At 40.2% G+C, this 24482-nt stretch overlaps 1 protein-coding gene across 2 annotated transcripts in view; it reads left to right on the forward strand.

Moving 5' to 3' along the window:
- Positions 1 to 13474: 13474 nt before the first annotated feature.
- Positions 13475 to 24482, forward strand: part of ARHGAP32 (Rho GTPase activating protein 32) — a 283976-nt gene continuing 272968 nt past the window's right edge. For both annotated transcript variants that reach the window (XM_081280998.1, XM_081281001.1), the window contains exon 1: positions 13475 to 13781. The gene's annotated coding sequence lies outside the window, so the exon portion shown is untranslated. The remainder of the gene's footprint in view (positions 13782 to 24482) is intronic.

The raw sequence follows: 24482 nt of genomic DNA on the forward strand, positions 1-24482 counted from the left end.
CCCTTGACATTGCTGCCCTTCAGTCCCTGGAGATGTGTACCAGTTCTTGAGAAAAATAACTCTCTCTTTTCTCTCTCTCTCTCTCTCTCTCTTTCTCTCTCTCTCTCTCTCTCTCTCTCTCTCACACACACACACACACACACACACACACACACACACACACACACTTGCTGCATAGAAACAGGAAACTTTATTTCTTCGAGGCTCTGTTTTTCATAGCGTAACTGGTGTACTCTAATAACAAAGCTCAGAGACATATTTATTGAGTTGAACCAAGTCCTGAATTTGTAGATAAAAAGAGCTATTCCCTCTCTATGGGGATTACAGTGTACCAACTCTGAATTCTGGGGACAATTCATCACAGTTATATTGCTTGGAAGCAAAAAATTGAGGTGCCGATATAGTTAAATCAATGACCATGCAGTCAGGAAGATAAAATGTGATATAAATAGATGTATATTTACAGAAAACCAAACAAATACAATGTGTATGAAACTTTTGAGTAAGATTAATGAATATTTGGACCAGGTCCTGAAGGAATATGCTGAGAACTGAACCCGTTTCCTATAATAAACTGAATTTAGGCAGTAATTAGTACCAGACAGCATTAACTGTGTTCCCAACTGCTCAAGAATTTTAGTCAATTATAAAAGTATAACAGTCCTACAAAAACATGTGTGAACGTTGGAACTTTTCTGGTTTGACCAGCTAATACCCAGGGATTAGGCCTGAGCATCAGATCAGCCTGTGAGACCCTCCTTTGACTTCCAAAGGGAAAATGGGAAATAAGTGCCAGCAAAGTTTTTAAGACACATCTCTTCTGAGCTCTCACTTTTTAACTAACCAAAATTCTTAAGCTAAATGGCTGATGTGCTAAGAATCTAGGTTATCATCCAATAGATGAAGGAAATTTATTTTGTTTTGTGGGTTTGGAGATTAAACCCTGTGAATATTAGGCAAATGCTCCACCATTGCTATATCCCCAGCTTGAGGAAAGAGTTCTGATTCTCAGAAGTCTTTAATGTGCACATACCTTTAGCAAAAAGATGATCTACCAGCCATTGCCATAGGGTATTGGGGACTGAATTCAGGGCCTGGCATACTGGCACTTTACCACTGCCATATGTCTCTAGCCCCATAGGACTATTAAAGTATAGCCTAGCATGTGTGAGGGCCTGGATTCTATCCTCAGTGCCTAAAACAGAGAAAGAAAAGAAAAATTATGTTATGACATATGATTATATAAAAATGATGTCATGGATAAATATGTATTGACATGAAAAGCTAAATATATTAAGGGAAAAGGTAGATTGCACACATTATTATTGTTATTATTTTAAATATATATTTTAGTTGTAGTTGGACACAATACTTTTATTTTATTTATTTTTACGTGGTGCTGAAGACTGAACCCAGTGCCTTGGACATGCTAGGCAAGCACTCTACCACTGAGCCACAACCCCAGCCCACACATTATTTTCAATATGATTGTGTTGGCTGTTAAAATATAAAATGTATACAGATATGTACCAAAATATTGATAGTAATTATCTCTGATTTTTGATTATAGGTTTTTCTATATACATGCCTTTTCTAATTTTTTTTAATGAGGAGCTTTTATTGTTTTATCTCTCTTAAAATATTATTTATTTATTTACTTAATTATTTATACATTTCAGGGATTGAACCCGGGGCACTTAACCACTCAGTCACATTCCCAGCCCTTTTTATTTTTATTTTGAGACATGGTCTTGGTAAGTTGGTAAGGGTCTTGCTAAGTTGTTGAGGCTGGCCTCACACTTGTGGTCCTCCTGCCTCAGCCTCCCAAGTTGCTGGAATTACTGGCATGTCACCATTCCCAGTTCTCTTTTTAAAATCTTTACTGGTTTCTAAATGGTATAATATATATATTCTATAGAAAACTACACACATTTCTGAGGAAAAAAAATTTCATATAAAATAAACAGAAAGCCATCCTCTCTTCCACCTCCTAAAGTAAGGAGAGATTCATGAGCAGCTTAGTAATTCATCAATCATTCATGCATCCTGTGTTTCAGGAGTTGACTATGGGAATCTAGGCTAAATAAAACCTGTCCTGCATCCTGAGTTTGTCCATAAGGAAGACTGAGGACATTTCCATAGTGCCAGGCTATCAGCAAGTATCCAGTGGAGTAGGTATTGTAGTTCTTTTTATTTCATCCTGGGAACATATAGACTATCAAGCTATTCTTTGACATATGACAGTTCTCCTGGCATCTCTCAGGTCACTTCACGGGGTTCCTGCTGTTGCTGGTCACTGGGGCCATCTATGACACTTTAAAATTAGTTACTGACACAGATTCTTAAAAGCATAGCCCAACATATAGAAGTTATTTCTGAGAAACAAAGTCAGTTCATTCTGAAGACCAAGTTTAGAGGTTGTGCACCAGCAGACAGCGGTTTATGTAACAGTTTGTCTTTGTTCCTGGAGCCATGTGTGACCTTTCTGCTCTTTCCTGCTGACACCATCTCCAACAGAAAAATACAATCTGTTTAGCTTAATGTCCCTCCTTCCCTCCTGAGCCTTAGTAGAGAATAATAACAGCAGCTGCATGACTTTTACATAACGAAAATACTTTATTTACTTTTGTATTTAATTTATGCATCTGTCCAATGTTTGCACAGCTGTTTGATGTCTGTATGCCCCATAGATTAGTCCTTGCTGATTTCATCTCTCTTAAACTGTAGGCATTGAAAACCAGAGGTACATTCCTGTTCACTTTTCTTTGCCCTGCCTCCAGCTGGTATGGTATCATCTGTGTGGTATCAGGCAGATGAGAATTTAATTAAGAAGGATTCTTCTGAGCTGAGGATGTAGCTTGGTGGTAATGCACTTGCTTGGCATGTGTGACGCCGTAGGTTCGATCTCCAACATGTCCAATAAAAACGCCAAAGAGGTTTTTAATGTGCTTCAAGAAACTGTACCAGGATTAGGGAGGTGTAGGATGTGAGAGCCAGTCCAGAAACAGCGCTAGTCCAATGTTTGGGATGGAAAAATGGCCCTCTTACTCAAGTTTAGCTGCCTTTTGAACACCAATAAGAACTGAGCATTTGATATGCCAGTGTTTTGCCTAATCAATGCACCAGAGCGTATCTTTAGTTGCTGAATTTGAATATGAATTCATCTTCGATGTTGTTTTCTTGTAAGTCATGGGAAGAGTTAGGGCCAACTGCAGCAGGTGAAAATGTTAACACAAGACCATTTGTTTTCTTCCCTCTAGGGGAAGAAAGGGAGTGCAAAGGGGATGTTCTCTTTTGAGGGATTGTCTCCTTCCATGTATTGGAATGTATGGTGGTTAATCAGCTTTCCATTTATATCCACTATCTGAGATAAATTATGAAGATAATTATAAAGGTTTGTTTTGTCTTATACTTTTAAAGGTTCTAGTCAATGATCAATTGGTCTTGTTACTTTGGACCTGTGACAGCACATCATAGCCACAATGGGTGGTGGAACAAAACCAGTCACCTCAAAGCCAAGAACCAAAAGGAAGAGGAAGGGGCTAAGGCCCCATTATACCCTTCAAGGCACATCCCCAATGACCTAAGGACCTCCCACTTGTCCCCACTTCTTAAAGGTTCCACCATGTCTGAATAGTGCCAAACAGGAGACCAAACTTTTTAAACACATGGGTCTTTGGGGGGACCCTTAAGATTCAAATTATACCACATGGGGAACATTATTTTTTCTTTTTTCGTACTGGGGATTTGAATCCAGAGGTATTCTACTACTGATCTATTTCCTTCCTTCCTTCCTTCCTTCCTTCCTTCCTTCCTTCCTTCCTTCCTTCCTTCCTTCCTTCCTTTCATCAGGGATTGAACTCAGGGCACTCTATCAATGAGTTATATCTCCAGCCCTTTTTATTTTTTGAAACACTGTCTCACTAAGTTGTAGAGGCTGGCCTGGAACTTGTGATCCTCCTACCTCAGTCTCCCAGGCAGCTGGGATTATAGGTGTGCTCTACTCTGCCTAGTTATATTCTTATCCAGTTTATACTATCCAGCCATCAATATATATTTACCAAAAAAAAGTAACATGTCTTTTATTATCATAAAGCATAGACCAAATTTTAGCTGGATTTTGAATCTTTCCATGTTTCAGTTTCTGTTAAAGTCAACAGTCTTATACTTGATGAAATATTAGGTCTTCTATTGAAAAGTACACAGAGGTGCACTCTAAATTAACTAAATTATATTTTTTTAACCAGCTTAATTCTATTACTTCTATAGTAGTACTGTATAATGTTGCCATGAGTAAGGGAGTGTTGTTTGCTTTTTTAAAAAATCCATCAAGGACTACAGAGAAATTGAGCCCAGGGCCACCCTTCTACTGAACTACATCCCCAACCCTTTTTATTTCTTACAAGACAGGGTCTTGCTAAGTTGCCTGGGCCGACCTCGAGTTTGTAATAGTCATGCCTCAGCCTCCAAAATTGATGGGATTACAGATCTGTGCCACTGTGTTCAGCTCAGAGAAATAATTTTAAATTAGACCATGACCTGAGAAAGAAGGAATGAACTAGTAAGTTTGAGTTTGCTATCAGCTCTGCTTGAGACTGGCTTTTTATATCACTCTGAGGAGTAATGCTGTTTGTTTTCAACATGAAATACATAAGAGGAAAAATTGAGTGGGGAACAGGGGAATAATATTTTGATAGGGTAGTTTTATTGTTTTGTTTGATACATTATGACCCCCAGCCCCCAGTATATACAGGGATCATCCATACTTAAAGTTAAATACAAAATAACTTCTCAAGCTAAGTACACGTGATTTTTCAAAAAAAAAATTAATAAAATACCATATAGGATTTTCTACACAGTTCTTCTCAAGTTGCCTGGGAAACCTTATATCTACTGCATTCAGTGTTAGAAACATAGGTAAATTCTCAGCCAGTACGTATTTTGAATATAGCAGGAAAACACAGATGTTTTAGACTTTCTGAGCTACATTAAATTCTGGAAACTAGAAGCTATAAAAGACAAAATCGTGGGAGGGGAATTGCAGGGAGCACTCTGGAAAAGCAGCAGCTCCAGAGTTGAGTGACCTCTCTTTGATCTCTTGCTTTCCCAAGTCACTTTCCCATGCATTTCCTCAAGGCTGGCTTCAGTTCTTTAGATCTAATAAAAGGCTTTGGGGTTGGGAGCATCACCACGTGTCTGAGTAGAGTGCTGATTCAGGCCAGCTTTCAGAGAGGAGTGGAGGATTCCATGTGTTTACAGTAAAATGTGTGTGTGTGAGGGTGTGTGTATGTGTGAGTCTGTTTTCTCATGAGCAGTAAGAACATCTCATGACTATCACAGCCAACAATAAGAGAGTTAGCTTCTTCCAAGTCACTTCAATGAAACACATACTCTAAATAGAGTAGCATGCTTCCTGGGAATAGAGTTTCAAAAAGTTCCTATACCCTACTCCTTTTCCAGACAATTTACTGCTCCTTAAAGATCTAATTATACAAATGTATTTTACTCTGTTTGTACATTAATGCTTTCTTGAACCTCCACATAATTTTGCTTGATAAGAAGCAGAATTGATGGGGCTGGGGTTGTAACTCAGTGGTTGAGCACTTGTCTCTCATGTGTGAGGCACTGGGTTTGATCTGCAATACCACATAAAAAAATAAATAAATAAAATAAAGATATTGTGTCCATCTACAACTAAAAAAAAAAAAATTAAAAAAAAAAGAAAAAGTAGAATTAAGCCAATTGCAACAGCACAGAGATGTAATCCCAGCCACTTAGGAGGCTGAGGCAGAAGGACTGCAGATTCAGGGCCAGCCTCAGCAATTTAGCAAGACTCTGTATCAAAATAAAAACTAATAAGTGCTGTAGCTATATTGAACCCCTTGGGTTCAATCCTAAGTATGGGGATGGGGAGAAGCAGAATTCATCTTTCATGCAAATATTTACATTTTAATGCTTTTTCTTTCATTTTCTGGATCAAGTTCAAATCTGACTATAAAATGGATTGTGTGTTATTCTCATGATGCTGCAGAGTATAAAACCTCAAACAGTAGATGATATACTTAGATGACTGTACAGGTTGTTTTGTGTGTTTTTTTGTCTTTTTTTTTTTTGTCTGTGTGTTAATTAGCTTTCTGTTGCCGTGACAAAATACTTGAGAATAACTACTTAAAGGAGAAAAGGTTTATTTTGGCTCACAGTTTCAGTCCATGGTCAGCTGGCTCTATTGCTTTTATGCCTGTAGAAAGGCAGAAACATCATGATGAAAAGGCATGGTGGAGTATATCTGCTTATGGCAGCCAGGAAATACATAAGGAGGAAGAGACTAGGAACAAGATACAATTCGAAGGGCATACTCCCAAGGATCTACTCCCTTCAACCACCTCCCACCTCCTACAGTTTCTACCACCTCCTGATATTCATTCAGCTATGAGTCCATCAATGGATTAATCTACTGATGAGGTCAGAGCCACCATGATTCAATTACTTTCCCACAGCCTCACCTCCGAACATTTCTGTACTGGGGACATTCCAGATCCAAAACACAACAATTTGTTTTCTTTTGATATAATGAAATAACTGAGGCTGGGTAATTTATAAAGAAGTTTATTTAGCTCATAGTTTTGGAGGCTAAAAGTCCAAATAGCATGTGCTATCTCTAGCACCCCACCTGCAGCTGTATCTTATGATGGCAGATGGCATCATGATTAGAGCGGATACTAACAGGAGAGCCAGGGTGTGGTGGCGCACGCCTATAAACAGAAGCTCAGGAGGCTGAGGCAGGAGGATTGCCAGTTCAAAGCCAGCTTCAGCAACTTAGCATAGCCCTAAGCAACTTAGCAAGACTCTATCTCAAAATAAAAAATAAAAAAGTGTTGGTGATGTGACTCAGTGGCTAAGCACTCCTGGAGCAGGCTCACCCTCTAATAATCACTTGCGTTTAGGAGGACTAACTCAGGTTCCCATGAGAGTTATTTTAATCCCTTCTAGTATAGCACCCCCAATGACCTAACTAACTCTCCCTATGCTTTGCCTCTTTAAATGTCTCAGTAGCCAGCTTTGGTGATTTATATCTGCAGTTCCAGCTGCTTAGGAAGCTGAGGCAGGAGGTTCACTTGAGCTCACAATCTTGAGACCAGCCTGGTTGGGCAACATAGAGAGACTTCATCTAAAGAAAAAAAAAAAAGGGCTGGGGCTGGGGCTCAGAGGTAGAGCTCTTGCCTGCCATGCATGAGGCACTGGGTTTGATCCTCAGCACCACATAAAAATAAGATGAAAATATTGGATCCACCTATAACTAAAAATAAATATTAAAAAAAAGAAAAAAAAAGTCCCTTCACCTTACCTCTTCACATTTTTACACTGGGAATCAAGATTCTAATACACGAAACATTGGGAGGCACACTCAAATCATGTCTAAACTGTAGTACTTTGCTACCTAAATTTCCTAAATTTTTTTCTGATAATTTTAGAGATGCTGAATGATTTAGAAATGCTAATTTTTGCAGTGTTTAGATAAATTTTAAAAGATATTTATTTCTTGTAGCTTCTCAAAATTCTAGACAAAGAAAAAAATTGGGATAGTAGTCACTGTTAATTTCCAAATTTTATTTATTCCAAAGCATTTTCATAATAATTAAATCATTCTGAAAGGAAAGTGACCACAACACTCGGAGTGACCAAAAGATCTTCATTGCAGCAGTGCAACAAAGAGAAAAGAAAAAGGAAAGAGAGAGAGAGAGAGAGAGAAAGAAGAGATGAGATGAACAGGGAGAGAGCAAGAGCAAGAGAGAGACAGAGAGCGCGCGCAAGAAAGATAAAGAGAGCAAGAGAGAGAGAGAGAGAGCAAGAGAGAAAGAGCAAGAGAGAGAAGGGCCTGGTAGGAGGGAGTTTTTATAGCCCAAATCTAATGGGGCCTCTGGGTCTGCAAGCTGCCTTGTTGGCCCAAGGGGGGTTGAGTGCTCAGCCTTGAGCGGGACTTGACACAAACAGGTGATAAAGGACCAGATAGAGGGGGGTTTGAGTGTGTGGGCTATCTTGCAGCCAACATCTGTTCAGCCTGCCCTGCAGACAACACAGTTCAGCCTGCTCTGCACCCAACACATTCTACCTTTATGATACTTACTCAATAAGAAAGAGAGAAAGCCCATTTTACAGATGAAAACACCACTTATGACTTATGCAAGTTTACATGATGGGGCAAGAAAAAACATGAAAGGGAAGTTTTGCATTTCCTAAAATTTACCATGTTCCTTTACAACATGGTGATTATTTCATTTAGGAATGAAAAGGCACTTCATATAATTTAACTTTAATTTTTCGGTCTTTACTTCTTCAAATCAAGTCTAATTGCAAGGTAAGACTTTCCTATAAGCATTAAATTAACCATTTAATATATACCTTTCTTTGCTAAATCTTGATATTTTCTTAGATGTCCCGTATAGTTTGTTTTGATTTGATTTGGAGTAAATTCCCATTTGTAATAAGTATAAAGATAGATCCATAGCAATACGAAACAGCAGATAAGAAATGAGCAAATAAATTTTGTATTCTGGTAGTACTATTCATTCATTCATTCATTCAATGATATGGTACAATGGGGAATAATCAAAGCTCCTGCCCTTAATGATCTTATATTTTACTAAGAGAGACAAATAATAAATATTGATTACATAACTTAATCCCATAGTCATAAGTGTTGTGGGAAAAAAAAAGCAGAGTAAGTAAGTGGACAGAGAAGGCAGAACTATTTTTGTTATAGTCAGTCAAAAGGTTAGTTTAAAAGACTGGAGGGTGAGGTCCCCCTTGCAGATTTGAGGGAAGGTAGGAGGTGGTGGTGAGTGGAGCAGAATGAATGGCAAGAGAATAAAGATTAGAGAAGTGAGCAGGACTGAAGGGACTGGAAAGACCAGAAGGGACTTTGGATTTTATTTCAGTGTGATTAAAAGCTTAGAATCCTAGAGGGTTTTAAGCAGGGAGAATGGTATTGTCACACTAGTGTCTTAAAAACAAATTCTTCGGTGGCGGTGTTGAGAATAGGCCCCAGAGAGTAACAACTGGAAACAGGGAGATCACTTAGGGACTTTTGCAGTCACACAGGAGAGTGATCATGGGGAGAGATGTGGTGTGCATAGCTAAGAGGGAGGGAAAAGATTGAGTTCAGGGTTTTTTGTTTATTTGTTTTGGTGAGAGAGTGTACGTGTATATGGTGGCGGTGGAGAGGGCTTTACTAGGGACTGAACCCAGATTCTAGCACATACTAGGCAAGCATGTTACCACTGAGCAACATTCCCTAGCCGTTTTTATTTTTATTTTGAGACAGCGTCTCATTAAGGTGTCCAGGCTGGCCTTGAACTTGTGATCCTCCTGCCTCAGCCACCTGAGTAGCTGGGTTTATAAGCATGCTGCTTGTATTGGTTTCAGTTTTTAGGATAGAACTGGAAGGATTTGCTGCCAAAATGAATATGATGGTGGAAAGAGGCACGTTAGTTATTAGATAGGCAAGACTTGGAGGAAGCAATTTTGGGGTTATTTTGAATATGGACAGTCAAGAGCTCTGTTTTAGATACATTAAGTTTGAGTTATCCAAGTGGAAATGTCAGTGAGGCAGCTGGATATATGAGCCTGGAGCCCTGGGGAGAGGTTGGGGTTAAAAGTATACATACATCAGTGAGTGGAAGAAGCTATTTAAAGCCTTAGGCTGGAAGAGATTCTGGCAGGATGGGAATGTAGAAAGACAATAGGAAGGGCCCAAGGTCAGAACCCCTGGGCAGTCAACATTTAGAATTCTGGAAGAGGAGAAGGATCCAGTGGAGGAGCCTACAAAGGAGCTGAAGGATTCAAAAATAGGCACATAGATAGGTACATTACAGTTTAAAGACGGAAACAAACTCTTCATGAGAGAATAACCAAAAGTTCTAAATTATTGTGATAGAAGTTAATAAACCAAAATGTGATGGGAGAGGAAAGAAAATGGAAAGTTTATCATTTCAATGAACACATCACCGATTTGTCAAATCGTGGCAAATAGGACTACTAATGTTCCTTAAAATGCTGTCCAAGAGTAGTTTTGTTGTTGTTGTTTTAAAGGGTTCAATGTTTAGAGAGGCTATTCCTTGGACATTGATATTAGCTAGGAGAATGCTACAGAGAGACAACATGTATTTTTCTTCAAAAACCTTTTTGGTTGTCCTGTTTTATAGGGGTGCAATATTAAGCTGTCCCCTTGGTGGGGGCAGGGAGAGGGGCATGCAGGAAGCAAAGCAATGTCAATTGTCACTTTGGAAAAATTCTTGATTAAGCCTGGCCCACTCTCAGCAACTTATTTTTCTTAAGCCAGCTATTGGGCATTCAGTTTGGGGATGTAAATAAACTTCTTTTATCTCCCTTGCTCAGTCCCAGACTCACTGAAACTCAAGGTTAGGTAAGTGTTGCAGTCATTTGTGTAGCTTCCTTCCTGGCTGGCTCCACTTTTCTGCACCATGATGCTGCTTCAGTGCCTATAGGGGACTGAAATGCAACAGATCTGAGATGCAGGGAGTGAGTCCAGATGCCACCTCCTGGAAGATGACAGTGCCAAGGCCGAGAAAGGAGGCCAGCCTGAGGCCTCCAACACCTTCAGAGAGATGGGGAGTCTGTCCACCCTCTTTCCTGCCCCCTCACCTTGTAAATATTGAATCAAACCATAAACAGCAAATTCAGTTATTTAATATTATTTTATGGTTGAACAGACATTTTCTTTTTTGGGGGGATGTTGCAATTTTTGTGATTTATGTATTTAATCACTGAGGGTGTTATTAGGACAGAGGTAATTGATTACAAACATCTGAAACACCAAGGTCAGATGGCTGCAGAGTTGCCTAGCGATTACAACCTTGAGTTTATATGCAGGTTTAGCAGCAATAAGTACTGATTCATAGGACATTTGGATAGTTCTATCCCAGGAGAGGGAGTACTGGCTCAGAACAGATTAAGGAGTATCAACACCCTTGAACTTGCTTAAACACCTCTGGCATTTGGAAAACACATGTGCAATACATTTGTTCTTTCTCTGAACTAGATCTAATATAAACAGGGGAATATTTACCACAATGTTTTAAGGATCTAAAGCAAAATATATGTATTATCCAATGTATACATCATTATGGTTTGGATCATAAATGTCCCCAAAAGTCCTATATGCTGAAGGCTTGTTCCCCAGCCTGTGGTGCTATTGGGAGGTGGTTGAATCTTTAGGAGGTGGGGCCTAGTGGAATGAAGTTAGGCCATGGGGGTCTGTCCTTGAAGGAGATATCTAGACACCAGCCCCTTCTTCTCTCTCCTCTTTGTCTTTTGTTACCTCCATGAGATGAGCAGCTTTGCTTCACCACATGCTTCCCGCCATGGTGTTCTACCTTGCCTCCAAAAGCAATGGAGCCAACTGACCTTGGGAACAATGAGCCAAAATAACTCTTTTTCCTCCTAAGTTAAATATCTCAGGTATTTTTTCATAGTGATAGAAAGTTGACACAGAAATTCTAGATTTTTATATATTACCTCTACCACCCAAACCCAAACCATTTAACATTCAGTAGCTGCAGCTAAATTTCAGGATTTTATGTAAAACTTCAGGATATGAATGAAGGCATTCCAAAAAGAATGCAATATCATGATCTTAACTGAGAGTAGCCAAGAGACTGCAGCCTTTGGCAGAACTTGTTTTCCATGATGATGTACTTTATTTCCCACACAGACCTCCTCTTAGTATCACAGGATACTTGCATGTAAGTTCACCAAACCGTGGGAATGATGCAAGCTACCAAATACACACTTGTTTCTCTAAGGCAGAGTTGACTCTATGGTCCAAGGGTGAATCCCATGCTGCTGCTGCAATTTGATAAAAGATAATTTTTAAACATAGTTTAAATAATTTTAAACTATGGTTTTACTTTGAAGTTCTCTAGTTTTCATTGTTTGCCTTGGTGTTTCGCTATCTCTTAAGAAATATCACAAAGACTATGCATCCCAAATGCATCTATTTTCAGTAGAGGGTTGAGATGTACTCATTGAAAGTTGGCTTCTTTATATTTTTCCCATCTGTTTGTGTCTCTGCACACCTTTTCATTCTGTTTCTTTGGTTCTGTGCTAGGAAACATGCAGAATCTTGTTCTGTAAAGAAATTTCAGTTATGCTGAAACTGGCAGAATAGGATTATTGTTCATCTTCACTCCCGAATTTGTCTCCAGAATGTGGTGAAATCCTGGTTTATGTATGCCCTTGAAATTTTGCTAATTGTAGTCAAGGCCATGTTTTGTTTTCAACAACTCCCATTGAAATGACTAAATGCTGAGTGGACCCAAATCGCTGCAGTGACATTAGATGATGCAGTATTTGGCATTAAAAGGCTTGAGAATAAGAGTAAATTATATAGGTTAATCACTCTTCTTCTCCTCCAACATTTTGATACAGAATGAGTCATAAGGATTGAAAGATATACATATAAAAGAAAAACAAAATTGGAAAACAGTAGAATATCAAGATGTCTTTCCTGCATTCTGTCACACTGATGGTCGCTGCAGGTGGAACTGCTGCACAGTCTTTGGAGGCTGAACAAAAGGAACAAGAACCAAGGGCAATGTCATCCCAAGCAGGGGGATTCCTGGAAGCTCCTTCCCTTGCTTCCAAAATCTCTTTTCAGTCTAGCCATGCACCTTCAGGTTTGCTACTCTTTCACCCTTTCTTGTCTTTACTCTCCCTGGATCAGATATGCCACTTTCAATTTTCTGGTCTATAACTCTGAATGAAGAAACCAACTGAAGGGAACTTTTAGGCATTTCTCCATCCCGATTCTAAATAATAAGCAGCGCGAGTTGATTGCGCATCCAAATGAGCAAGGGAGGGTGAAGGCAAAGAGCTTCCACTTGCGGTAACGCCCCCTTTCCTCCCTGGTGCGGCGACAGTATTCTGGGGTCAGCTGGGAGTGGAGAGGAGCCACTGCCGTAGTCTGCGAGGATGCCTTTTCCTGGTGTTGCTAGTGCTGCAGGTTTTTAATTTTTGTACGACAGCACGATGCAGAGGCCGAGGCAAAAGACCACATTCGACCCCTGGGGCAGCAGCATCTCATCCCCAGTCCAGTTCTCGGCTCGCTCCGCCACCCCCTCCTACCCTACTCCGAGGAGGGGATCCTGCTTGCCCTTCGCCGCCCCCCCGCAGCGCACGTGCGCTCCCGGGACAACAGCAGGCGAGGCCTTGGCGCGCCCCCGCCTCACGGCCGCGCGCGCGCTCCGCCCGCCCTCCTCGCGCGTGCTCGTGCCCGCGGTCGCGGAGGCGCGCCTCTTCTCCCTGCTGCGGGCGTCGCGGGTGCGGGAGGAGGCGGAGCGGAGGAGGCGGAGGCTGGGCGGGCGGCGGGCTCTGGCGGGGGCGCGCGCCGGCCAGCGGGGCGGGGGCGGCCGGAAGGCGTCGGGGTGAGGGGCTCTGGAGCCCGAGAACCCGCGTCCCCCTGGGCTGATCCGCCGCGGGAGGGCGAGCGTGGTGCGCGCCAGAGGTGGGGACTTCGAGGCCGCGGCCGGGAGCCCGGCTCCCCCGCCCCCGAGCCTGACGGGGTGGCGAGGCGGGATGCGGCTCTGGCGCAGGGGGAGCCCGGCCGAGCCCCCGCGGCAGCCCTGGGCGGCCAGGCTCTAGGAGCGGCGGCGTCGGCGGAGGCGGGCGGAGGGCGTCGGGCCCGGCCCCGGCTCGCGGAGGGCAGACACGGAGCGGCGAGCGGGGCGCAGCGACGCCGCGGCGCGGCGGGGCCGCGGGGCTCGGTAAGGCGGGGGCGCGGGCGGGCCGGGGGCGCCGGTGACGTGGGCTGGCGCCACGGGGAAGGCTGCGGGGGCCTTTCTTTCTCTTTTAGAAAAAATTCTTTTAAAAGTAGAACCTGCTGATCGAATATTATTGAGGGACCATCTTGGGTTTCTCCTGGTTCCTCCTCCCCGGGACTCTTCTCCCGGCCTCCCGGGGCGCCCGGGGCTGCGGGCCCACAGCCTCCCGCGCTCGCATCCTGCTTTTCCTCACGGCCTCAGCGAATGAGGCGTTGGGATAGATTGCTGGCCTGCTGCAGTGCTCTGCGCCCCAGACTGAAGTCAGGCAACAGCCGCGCTCCCCGGGAATGGCTTAGTGGGGGCCTTGGGGACCCGGGTGCTCCCACAGGAGCTCGCGCGCGAGCGTTCCTCTAGGCTGTCCACTGTCGACAGCGCAGGTCTCGGCCCCCAGTGTGTGTGTGTGTGTGTGTGTGTGTGTGTGTGTGTGTGTGCAGCTGAGCGTGATGTCTCCGCTCCCTGGGACTCTGGTGGAGTTTGTCCTCTTATCTTTCTAATTGGCTGAAGTTGGAGCTACATGTTGGACGTTAGTGATGACTTAGTGCCTTTCCCCCCCCCTTGATTTCCCCCGCCACTCCTGCAGGGTGCCTTTCTCATTTTGTTGACTAGGTAGAGTAACTGTTTATGTTAAAGATTTTCATAAACCACACACAGGACAAGGTAGGGAGAGAAAGACATACTTGATTTCTTAGCTCTAGTCTGCCTCTGGACCCTGTGTAACCTCACCTTCTGGGGCTGAATCTTAGAGAAGGAGGGGAGGTGAAGAAGAGCAGGATGCTTGGGGTGCAGTTTAATAGTTATCTTATAGGAAATAGAATTTGGATAATTATAATTTTGATCTACACTCAGAATTAAAATCAGCTCTGAAAATGCTTGGGGCACTGCATGATGTTACATGGATAACTAGCAGCTGGGCGGTGGCATTGTTGCCAGCATCTCTTATTTTCCATTCTTTCAGAGTCTTATTTGGCACAGATTTAGACCTTTTAAGTAAGTCTGAATGGGAGTAACTTTACCGATGCATTGGTTGCTTTTGTAAAAGTTGTCTACATTTATATTTCTGTGGAAAGAAGAAAAAGCTAATGATGCTGTAGTACAGTGGCTTTGAAAATACCCAGATGTGCCAGTTTGATTCAGTAATTGGATCTTTTTGTGATATTTTTGAATAGTGATGGTTGTGGTTTAATTTTGCATTTTTTCTTATTGCATGAATTAAAGTTCAATTTAAAATCCACCATTGTTCCTTGGACTTAAGCATGAAGGAAATAGAAACAATAATTGCTGTTACAACACAACTTCAGAGTTTTCCTAGCACTCCTTGGTGTGTATTCTTTTTCACAGGGTTATTTGTGAAGTTGAGGTATTATTATGATGTGATTTCCATTTTCAGGAATGGACATGTGGACGTAATATTGGACTTGTGTTGATGTTTTTATACAACAGGATCTGTAATGGTGTGAGGTTGGAATTGTGTTTAAACCAGTTATCTTCCTAACATACCACTTTAGCAGTCATGGAATAAAGCAGCACTTTGGACAGAGACTTGTCCAGACTCCTAGGGTGGTAGCCCAGTTTACTTAGGATCCTGCACCTGTCCTGGGGGACAGGGTTAAGTAGTGGGGCAGAAAAGATGTAAGTGGGACAGAGAGGAAATGCTAGTTGAAGAATGTTCTTTCCTTATATAACTGTTTTGTTTTCCAGGGAGAAACTAAGAACCAGTGAGGTAGGCTCAACTGTCATTAGAGCCTTTGATGTTGGTTTGAATTCCAGTAGTAGTTATGTTCCTTTTATTTCCTTTGCCCAGCCCCACATAATTTTCCAGTCACCAAAACTTTTCTGCAGTTGGGTTGAGACTTTAATGGCAATACATTCATCTTTCATCTCCATTTCCACACACACATCTCTCTCTCTCTCTCTCTCTCTCTCTCTCTCTCTCTCTCTCTCTCTTTCTCTCTCTGCAACAATCAAAGATTTTTGTTGTTGTTGCTAGTTTATTCTTTGGATGACATATTCAACAGTGTTTTCCCTTCCCAAGCTGATCTGGACATAGTATCTGCAGAGTGTACATAGATACTCTTGCCTATAGATGTATAGATGCGTTTAATAAATGTCAGGCACTAGTAGCTGTTTTCATCATAAGACTGTGGTAGCAAAAGAAAAATAAAATGCACTAAACATAGTTGTATTTTTAAAGGCCAAAACTAGAATCTTTGAGAAACTTTAGTCTCTAACCTATGAATATATAATCTGATGTCCATGGAAGTGGTCAAGAGACAGCCAGGACTTGAAGTTGAGCTGCCTTTGGGGTTCTGTCACTTCATAGATGAGTGTACCTTCTCTGGGCACATCTTTGACATTTTTGAGCTTGTTTTCCTTATCTGTAAAATAGCAATCAGAAAGCTTGCATTGTCTTCCTCATAGTATTGTGAAGGATCAGACAATAGTAAGAATGTGGAAATGCTTTGTATAGCTGTTTTCATCTGTTTAAGGTATTACTGTCATTACATATAAACTTAGTATTGAATACAGTCTTATTTCACTTGGCAAATTGGCCTGGTAAACTGTTTTATTTATTTATTTTTGCAGTGCAGGGCATTGAATCCAGGGTCTCATGCCTGCTAGGCAAACACTGAACCACTGAGCTACATCCTTGGTCCTTGACAACTGTCTTAAATGTTTTAACAGCAATTTTAAAAATGTAGATAAGGGACAAGAATGCATTAAATTTCTTCCAGTTCCAAAATTTTGTGATTTTTATCTCATTATTGAGAAAATTCCTATACCTACAGTTTTAGACTCTTTGGAATTTTCAGTTATATTGGGACAGGACAAATTTATTGAGATTTTTTGAGATTCTTAAAAGTTCCAGTTCATAATACCCAAGGAAGTTACAAGTTAGAATGTGTAAATGGTAAAAACTATTTTGTATTTGTCTACATTATTTAGTGGGATTGGCAAAATATACGATGCAGACCTGAATGGCTCATGAGCTAGAAATGATTTAAAAATTTTAAAGTGGTTGAAAAATCTCAAAAGAGTAATATTTCTTGATGTGCAACTTATGTGAAACTCCAGTTTTAGTGTCCTTAAAGAAAGTTTTATGGGGACAGAGTCACCCTTACTTGTTTTTGTTGTCTATGGCTAGTTTGGTGTCCAACAGCAGACTCAAGCACTCTTGAGAGACAGCATGAACTGGAAAGCCTAAAATATTCATTATCTGGCCCTTGACAGAAAAAATTTGTCAACTCTGATAGAACTTCAGATGTTTTGCTTAATTAGTATACATAATATTTCCTGTCATAGCAGTATAAAGTTAAGAGCTGTGGAAAGGTATAATTTTTACTTTGGAACAAGAGAGAATTGGATTCAAATGCTAGCAGTGATATTTATAAACTTTGGTCCTAGAAAAACTATCATCTTGGTGCTTCAAGTACCTTCATTGTCATCAAGGAATAGTAGTACCTTAGAAGGTCTTAGTGAGGTTGAAATGAACGGGTCAAGGCTTAACAAAATATCAGGCAATTTAGTAAGTACACAGTAAGTGATACATGATGATTGTAAATTCTAGTCTAACAGCATGCCTTAAGTATTGTATACTCTACCTTTGTCCTTAGCTGAGTAGTGTGCTACTTGTTCTGAAATTTTCTCCTTTACTGAAACCATTAATTAATAACTAATAATTGGAATAACTTGAGAAATTTCCTATATGTTGTACTATATATTTATTAAATACCTATATATTTCAGATAATTAAGAATGAGGGAAAAAGTAATTCTGTTATTCATAGATCCTGGTTCTTGGTAATTTCCTGGTAATGTTCTTAAGTTTGCAGGGTAAGTTTAAAAACCACTTTTATTCTAACACTGGCTTTTTTTCCTTAATATATTTTTTTTTTTTTTTTTAAAGAGAGAGGAGAGGGGGAGGGAGAGAGAGAGAGAAAGAGAGAATTTATTTATTTATTTTTTATTTTAGTTCTCGGCGGACACAACATCTTTGTTGGTATGTGGTGCTGAGGATCGAACCCGGGCCGCACGCATGCCAGGCGAGCGCGTTACCACTTGAGCCACATCCCCAGCCCCATTTTTCCTTAATATTTAAAACTTTTTTTTTTTTTTTAGTTGTAGATGGACACAATACCTTTATTTTTATGTGATGCTGAGGATTGAACCTAGTGTCTCACAGGTGCTAGGCAAGTGCTCTACCACTGAGCCACAACCCTAGCCCCTGGCTTTATCTTTTTTTTGAGAAAGATATGTGGTAAAACCCTCTTTTAATTAAACTAAGTCTAGATAACCTTCCTAGTGTGTGTAATACACTCTTCAGTCTTCCTTATGATTTACATTAACCTCTGGAACATCCTCTTTTAGAAGAAATAATAAAAGCTATTGTTCCCCCAGTGGTAGACATAGTTTACTATTTACAGATTTTGATATTAAGCCCCCTCCCCTTTTTTTTCTTAAGTATTTGGCTTAAATTACTTTACAGTTGAGAAATTTGGTGTGCTGCTAGACCTCAGATGCTGATTTATTTAATCCCAAAGGAAGAGTGAGCAAATAAAAAAAGGCCATTGTTCTGACTGAGTTAAACAAAACAGAATTGGGGTCATTGTGACTCTTGTAGGCCTACAAATCATGTGGTTCTTGTGGCCCTTGATGATGCTTAAATGCAGTGGGATGATCCTGGTGAGGTAGTAGGGGTTGTTAAATTCCCACACTGTCTTTAGTGGAATAGTGCATTGGAGACAGAAGGGTTCTTCCATGTAGCCGTAGAGCCCTGCACTAGAATAATACAGGGCTCTAATTTAACCCCTTTAAAAAGGAGAGATCTAAAGAAAACACAAGTCAAGATGAGATTGTATTTTCTTTTGAGGTTAAAAAACAAACAAAACCAGAGGTTTCCTATCTGGCAGATGAAAGTTGAACAGGGATATTCCCTATGGTAGTATAATGTAGATTGTATAAAATAGATAATTACAAATTTTCAGTATACTTGGACAAGGGGACTTTCCCTGGTATTTAAGAGAGATTGTCTTAGAGGGACAGGTAAATGGAAGTGAGAAATGGGATGTTTGGCTTAATTTCTCATGAGAAGGATATGTACTAGAATATTCAGAGTGGATGTAAGATTTTGATTTTTAGGGGCATCCAATTACTTTCCTTATGGCTTTCTGTCTTTTAGAATATTTTATACTTTGAATTGTCATGTCATTAACATTGGAGTTTGCATGGATGGAAACATTGAAAGGAAATGCATATGTGACTCAGCCCTTTGGAAATGTTATGTGTGTTCAAATTGTCCCTATAGGCACCATACTCATACTCAGATTTTCCTCCATTTGTCCTAAAACATTAAAGGTTTTGTTATCTGGAGTTTAGCCTCAAAGTTGTGGGAAGGCCATTTGACTGCACTGTTGTTTTATTCCCTTGTGTTCCACTTTTCATTGGAAAGATAAGTAGTCAAAAGGTCTCTTAGGATGAGTAGTATTTTCAGTGATTTTGAAGAACATACCATGTCAAGTTCAGTAATTACCTAGAATCTTAAAGGCAGACAAAAAAAAAAAAAAAAAGAAAAGCATTTTTTAATAGGCAAAGGAGTTTTGAACCTGGTGCTGGAGGACCTGGGTATTTGTCTTGGCTGTGCTATAAACAGTCCATGACTTAAGTAATTCATCTCTCTGACACTCATTTTCCTCATACATAAAATGAAGGGACAGATTGGAGGTCTCTAAGGTCCCTTTATGTTTCAATGCCATTATTATCATTTTGTCTGTGATGTTGGGGATCGAACTCAGGATCTCAGGCTTGCTAAACAAGTGCTGTTATTGATGTATACCTCTGCCTTTTTACTAAAAAATTCTGTGATTATTTTATTTTATTTTTTGGTGATACTGAGGATTAAACCCAGGGGTGCTCTCCTACTGAGCCACATCCCAGCCATTCTTTAATTTTGTATTTTGAATTTGTGATCTTCCTACCTTAGCCTCCTGAATTGATGGGATTATAGGTGTGTGCTACTGTGCCTGGCTAATTTTTTTTTTTTTTTAAGTAGGGGCATCATCTTGCATTTGCCCCATTTTCTGTTCTTACCCAAGGAGAACCTGACAGGACTTGCTCATGGCTTTTTATCCAGTGGTCATTCACATTCTGCAGCAGTCCTGAGCCCAGTTAGAATGAGGGAAACCAAATTTGTCTTCTCTTTTTTAGAATATTTTTTAGTTGTAAGTGGACACAATACCTTTATTTTATTTATTTATTTTTATGAGGTGCTGAACATTGAACTCAGTGCCTCACACATGCTTAGCAAGTGCTCTACCACTGAGTTAAAACCCCAGCCCTCTGTCTTCTCTTTTTAAGTACTGGGGTTTGAAACCAGAGAAGCTTTACCACTGAGTTACATCCCTAGCCCTTTTTTATTTTTTTATTTTGAGACAGGGCCTCACTGAGTTGCCAAGTCTGGTCTTGAACTTGTGATCCTTCTGCTTCAGCTTTTCAAATTTCTGGGTTTACAATGGTGTGCCACTGCATCTAGCTCCACATCTCTATTATCAGTAGCAATTGAGTACATCTGTGTATCTTGTAACATGCTAAATGTGGTGGAAAATAGAGATGAAAGAAGGTGCCATTGAGTCTCTGCCCTTGGGAGGTGTTCATTTGATTAGGATAATAAAACTATATTAGGAAATAGACTATTACACAATAGTAGATAGGGAGACAGTTAAATTAATCAGCAGTTTGAGGATTTGGGATGTACCATTGGAGAAGATGCTTTGTGGTCTTGTGAGTTTGAACATACATAAGATGAGTTTGTAGACTGCCTCTAAAATTTGATCATTCTCAGAGAAGCAACAGCTCTGATCAACCTGTTGATAGTGCACTCTCAAGGCTAGATTTTCATACTCATTTTGTGTAACTGCTTAGTTTACTAGATGAAAGGAAAAAGCTACTTACTTCAATTCAGTACAAATGTGTTCAGGGGCATCCTTTCTTTTGAAAAGCCAAGCACGTGAGAAGTGACAGGAGACCAAAGTGACCCTGAGGCAATAAATTTGTGCCTTGAATCTCATCTTTCTGTTTTAAGGCTTTAAACCGTACAATTATTTATTTCCTAAATTATTATTCCATGTTTATTAGATCATCTCTTATAGTAGGCACACATAGCTTATGTTATAGGTAGTGTGATAACTAATTGTCCACTGGATGCTATTGCCCCAAGATTTCCTCAGGTTTTATTTGAAGGAATAAATAAAAACTACATTGTTTAGAGACTACATTTCCTAGCCTCTCTGTTCAAGCTGCATGTGGCTATTGACTCAATTTTGGCTAAATGGATGTGAATGGAAGTGCTATGTAAGGTTCGTGGGTCATGGCCTTAGAAAGAAAGCTAATTTCCTTCTACTTCCTCCTTCCCTGTTTTGTGATGAGAATATAGGATGTTAACATGGTACTGGGTCCAATTACTCTACCTTCTAGGTTAGAGCAGGACTCTAGAGGGAGATGGATGAATGCAGTAGCTTCCTGCATAATCTCTTGCTCATTTTCTGTTGGTGATTAAGTGAGAGGAATAAAATTCTGTCTTTTCAGATATTAATACTTTAATTGAATAAATCACTTGTCTTAAATCATCCTATCCTCCACATTATGAGCCTTTCTACTATGGCCCAATTAGTTTTTTTTAAACTTTAAAAAATTTGTTATTATTATTGTACCAGGGATTGAACACAGTGGTGTTAAACCACTGAGCCATATTCCCAGCCCTTTTTATTTTTTATTTTGAGACAGGGTCTTGCTAAGTTGCTAAGGGCTGCAAAGTTGCTGAGGCTGGCTTTGAACTTGCTGTCTTCCTTTCTCAGACCCCTCCCCACAGCTGCTGTAGCTTTTTTTTTTTTTTTTTCCACCAGAAATTTTCAGTAGTTGTTTCTATTTGTTGACTCTCCTTCCTTACCACTGATTCTTTATTTGGCCAGATCTATTTGAAGTCTTGTTCTGTTACTCTGTTGAAATTGTTTTTATTTTTTAAAAATGTTTTTGTGGTGTTGGGGAACCCAGGGCCTTGTGCATGCTAGGCAAGTGCTCTATTACTGAGTTACTTTCTTAGCCTCTGAAATTGGTTTTAATCAAAATGTATAATGGCCCATATCTTGCCTGAGCTAATGGCCATTTATTTCAGTGTCTATATCTTATTGATCTCTCACCAGCATTTCATACTGATTACTACTTCTGACCCCTTAGCTATGCATTTTTATTTCTATATTCTTTTTTGTGAGTTTATCTCTACCCCTCTTATCTCTACCCCTTTCCTTATCTTCACTTGAAGCATGTCCCTGGGCTCTAAAGTAATTCACCCATTTTTCTGATTGCAGAGATCAGTTATATGTAGAAGAAGTTCAGATTCTTGTCTCTAGTACTGCTTTTTTTCCCTTTGAGTGCTGGGCTCGTTCTATTTCACACCATCTCTTGGCATGAAGAAAGCAGGACTATAAGTTCTTCCTTTGATTTACACTGTCCTTAACCTCCCTCCTGCCTTCATAATCTCGGTGAGTGGCACCATCATCTGCCCACTTGTGGAGGCCAAAACCCCTGGAGTCATCCTTGATTTTTTTTTTCTTAGTCATCTCATGTTAGGTCTAGTCAGCTCCATCTTTATTTAGAATATAAACTGGACCTGATTCCATCTCTTCTCCCCACCCATATTAAAACCTAAGCTAATTTCTTTTCTCAGTATCTACCAACACTCTTCCTTTACTCTACTCTTTTAAATTTTTTTTAAAAAATATGTATTTTTTAGTTGTAGTTGGACACACACCTTTATTTATTTATTTATTTATTTATTTAATGTAGTGCTGAGGATTGAACCCAGGCCCTGAATGCGCTAGGCCAGTGCTTTACTGCTGAGCCACAATCCTAGCCCCCTTTCCTTTACTCTTGATGTCATCCTTCCCCTCATTTTCCCAACATAGGAGCCAAAATAATGTTAATCAGATTTTAACATTCTCTTATTTACTAGCTTTTCACTACTAAAACTTAAGAAATTTTTCATGGAAACAAAACTATCATCTTGGTCATGTGTGAGGTTTATTATATATTAGTGATAATCTTCCAGTGGAGGTTTTGTCTTTAGGGATCTTTTGTAACTGCCAGGAGACATTTTTGGTTGTGACAAGTTGGAAGAGGGGGGGTTTCTACTGGCAATTCTCAGACAGAGGCCAGGGAGTGTGTTGAGCATTCTACAGTGTTCAAAACAACCTCCAACAGTAAAAATTTGTGTTGTCCAGAATGTCAGTAGTATATGATCTGGTTTCTGGCCTCCTTTTACAACCTCATCTTTCTCTGTCCTTCTTCTGCAGTCAAACCGATTTCCTTTTCTTTTTTTCTGTAGACTTAAAATTTTTTTTTAATATACATATATTTTTTGCAGTGAATCCAGGGCCTTGTGCATGCCAGGCAAACACTTTACTATTAAACATACTCGCAGCCCTTGTAGACTTAAATTTTAGGCTCACGACAAAACGGAGTAGATGGTGCAGAGGTTTCCCATATAGTCCTGTCCTCACACATACACAGCTTTATCCATTATCTATATTTCGCACTAGAGTGGTACATTTGTCACAGTTGATGAGTTTAAATTGACACCCCCAGTCAGTAGTTTATAGTAGGGGTCACTCTTGGTGCTGTATATTCTGTGGGTTTGGGCAAATGTAAAATGATGTATGTCTACCACTAAAGTATCATGAAGTAGAGTTTTGCTGGGTAAAAAGCCCTCTGTGCTCTGCATGTTCTTCCCTCTATCCCTTCTGTACTCTGGTAATCACAGATCTTTTTATTGTTTCTATAGTTTTGTCTTTTCTCGACTGTCATATAGTTGGAATTGTATACTATGTAGTTTTTCACATTGGCTTCTTTCACTTAGTAGAATACATTAATGATTCCTCCATACCTTTTTGTTGCTTGATAGCCCATTTCTTTTTAGCACCAGATGATATCCCATTGTCTGGTTGCACCATAATTTAACTGTTTACCTGTGGAAGGTCAACTGGGTTGCCTCCAAGTTTTGGCAATATAAATAGAACTGTGATAAGTATCCATATGCAGGTTTTATGTGGACATAAGTTTTCAAGTTTTCTGAGTAAATACCAAGGAGCACAATTGTTGGATCATATAGTAAGGGTATATTCAGTTTTGCCAAATACTGCAAAATTATCTTCCCAAGTGGCCATTGTTATCAGCAGTGAATGAGAATTCCCATTGTTCTACATTCTTGTCAGCCTTTGGTAGTGTTTGTGTCCTTAATTCAGTCATGCTAATAGTTGTGTATTGGGTGACATTCTTTCTTTCCCTTGAATAAGATAAACACATACTTTGTAAGGGATATGTACTTGCTATTCTTTTTGCTTAGAATGTACTTATTTATTTTGGTGCTGGAAATCGAACCCAGGGCCTCATGCGTGTCAAGCAATTGAGCCACATCCCCAGCCCCCTTTTAGGTCTGTGTGTGGTTGCTTACTTCTCCCCGAAGTGGGGGCTTTTTCTTTTTTTGTTTTGGTGCTGAGTGAGCCCTATAAGCTACATTTCTAGCTCCTAAGGGCTTTGTGATTGATTACCTGTATATATAGCACCCCCATCTCTCTCTTCCATATCTTGTTTTATCTTC

This window comes from Spermophilus citellus, assembly GCF_964194105.1.
Source record: "Spermophilus citellus genome assembly, chromosome: 2".
NCBI classification, from domain to species: domain Eukaryota; kingdom Metazoa; phylum Chordata; class Mammalia; order Rodentia; family Sciuridae; genus Spermophilus; species Spermophilus citellus.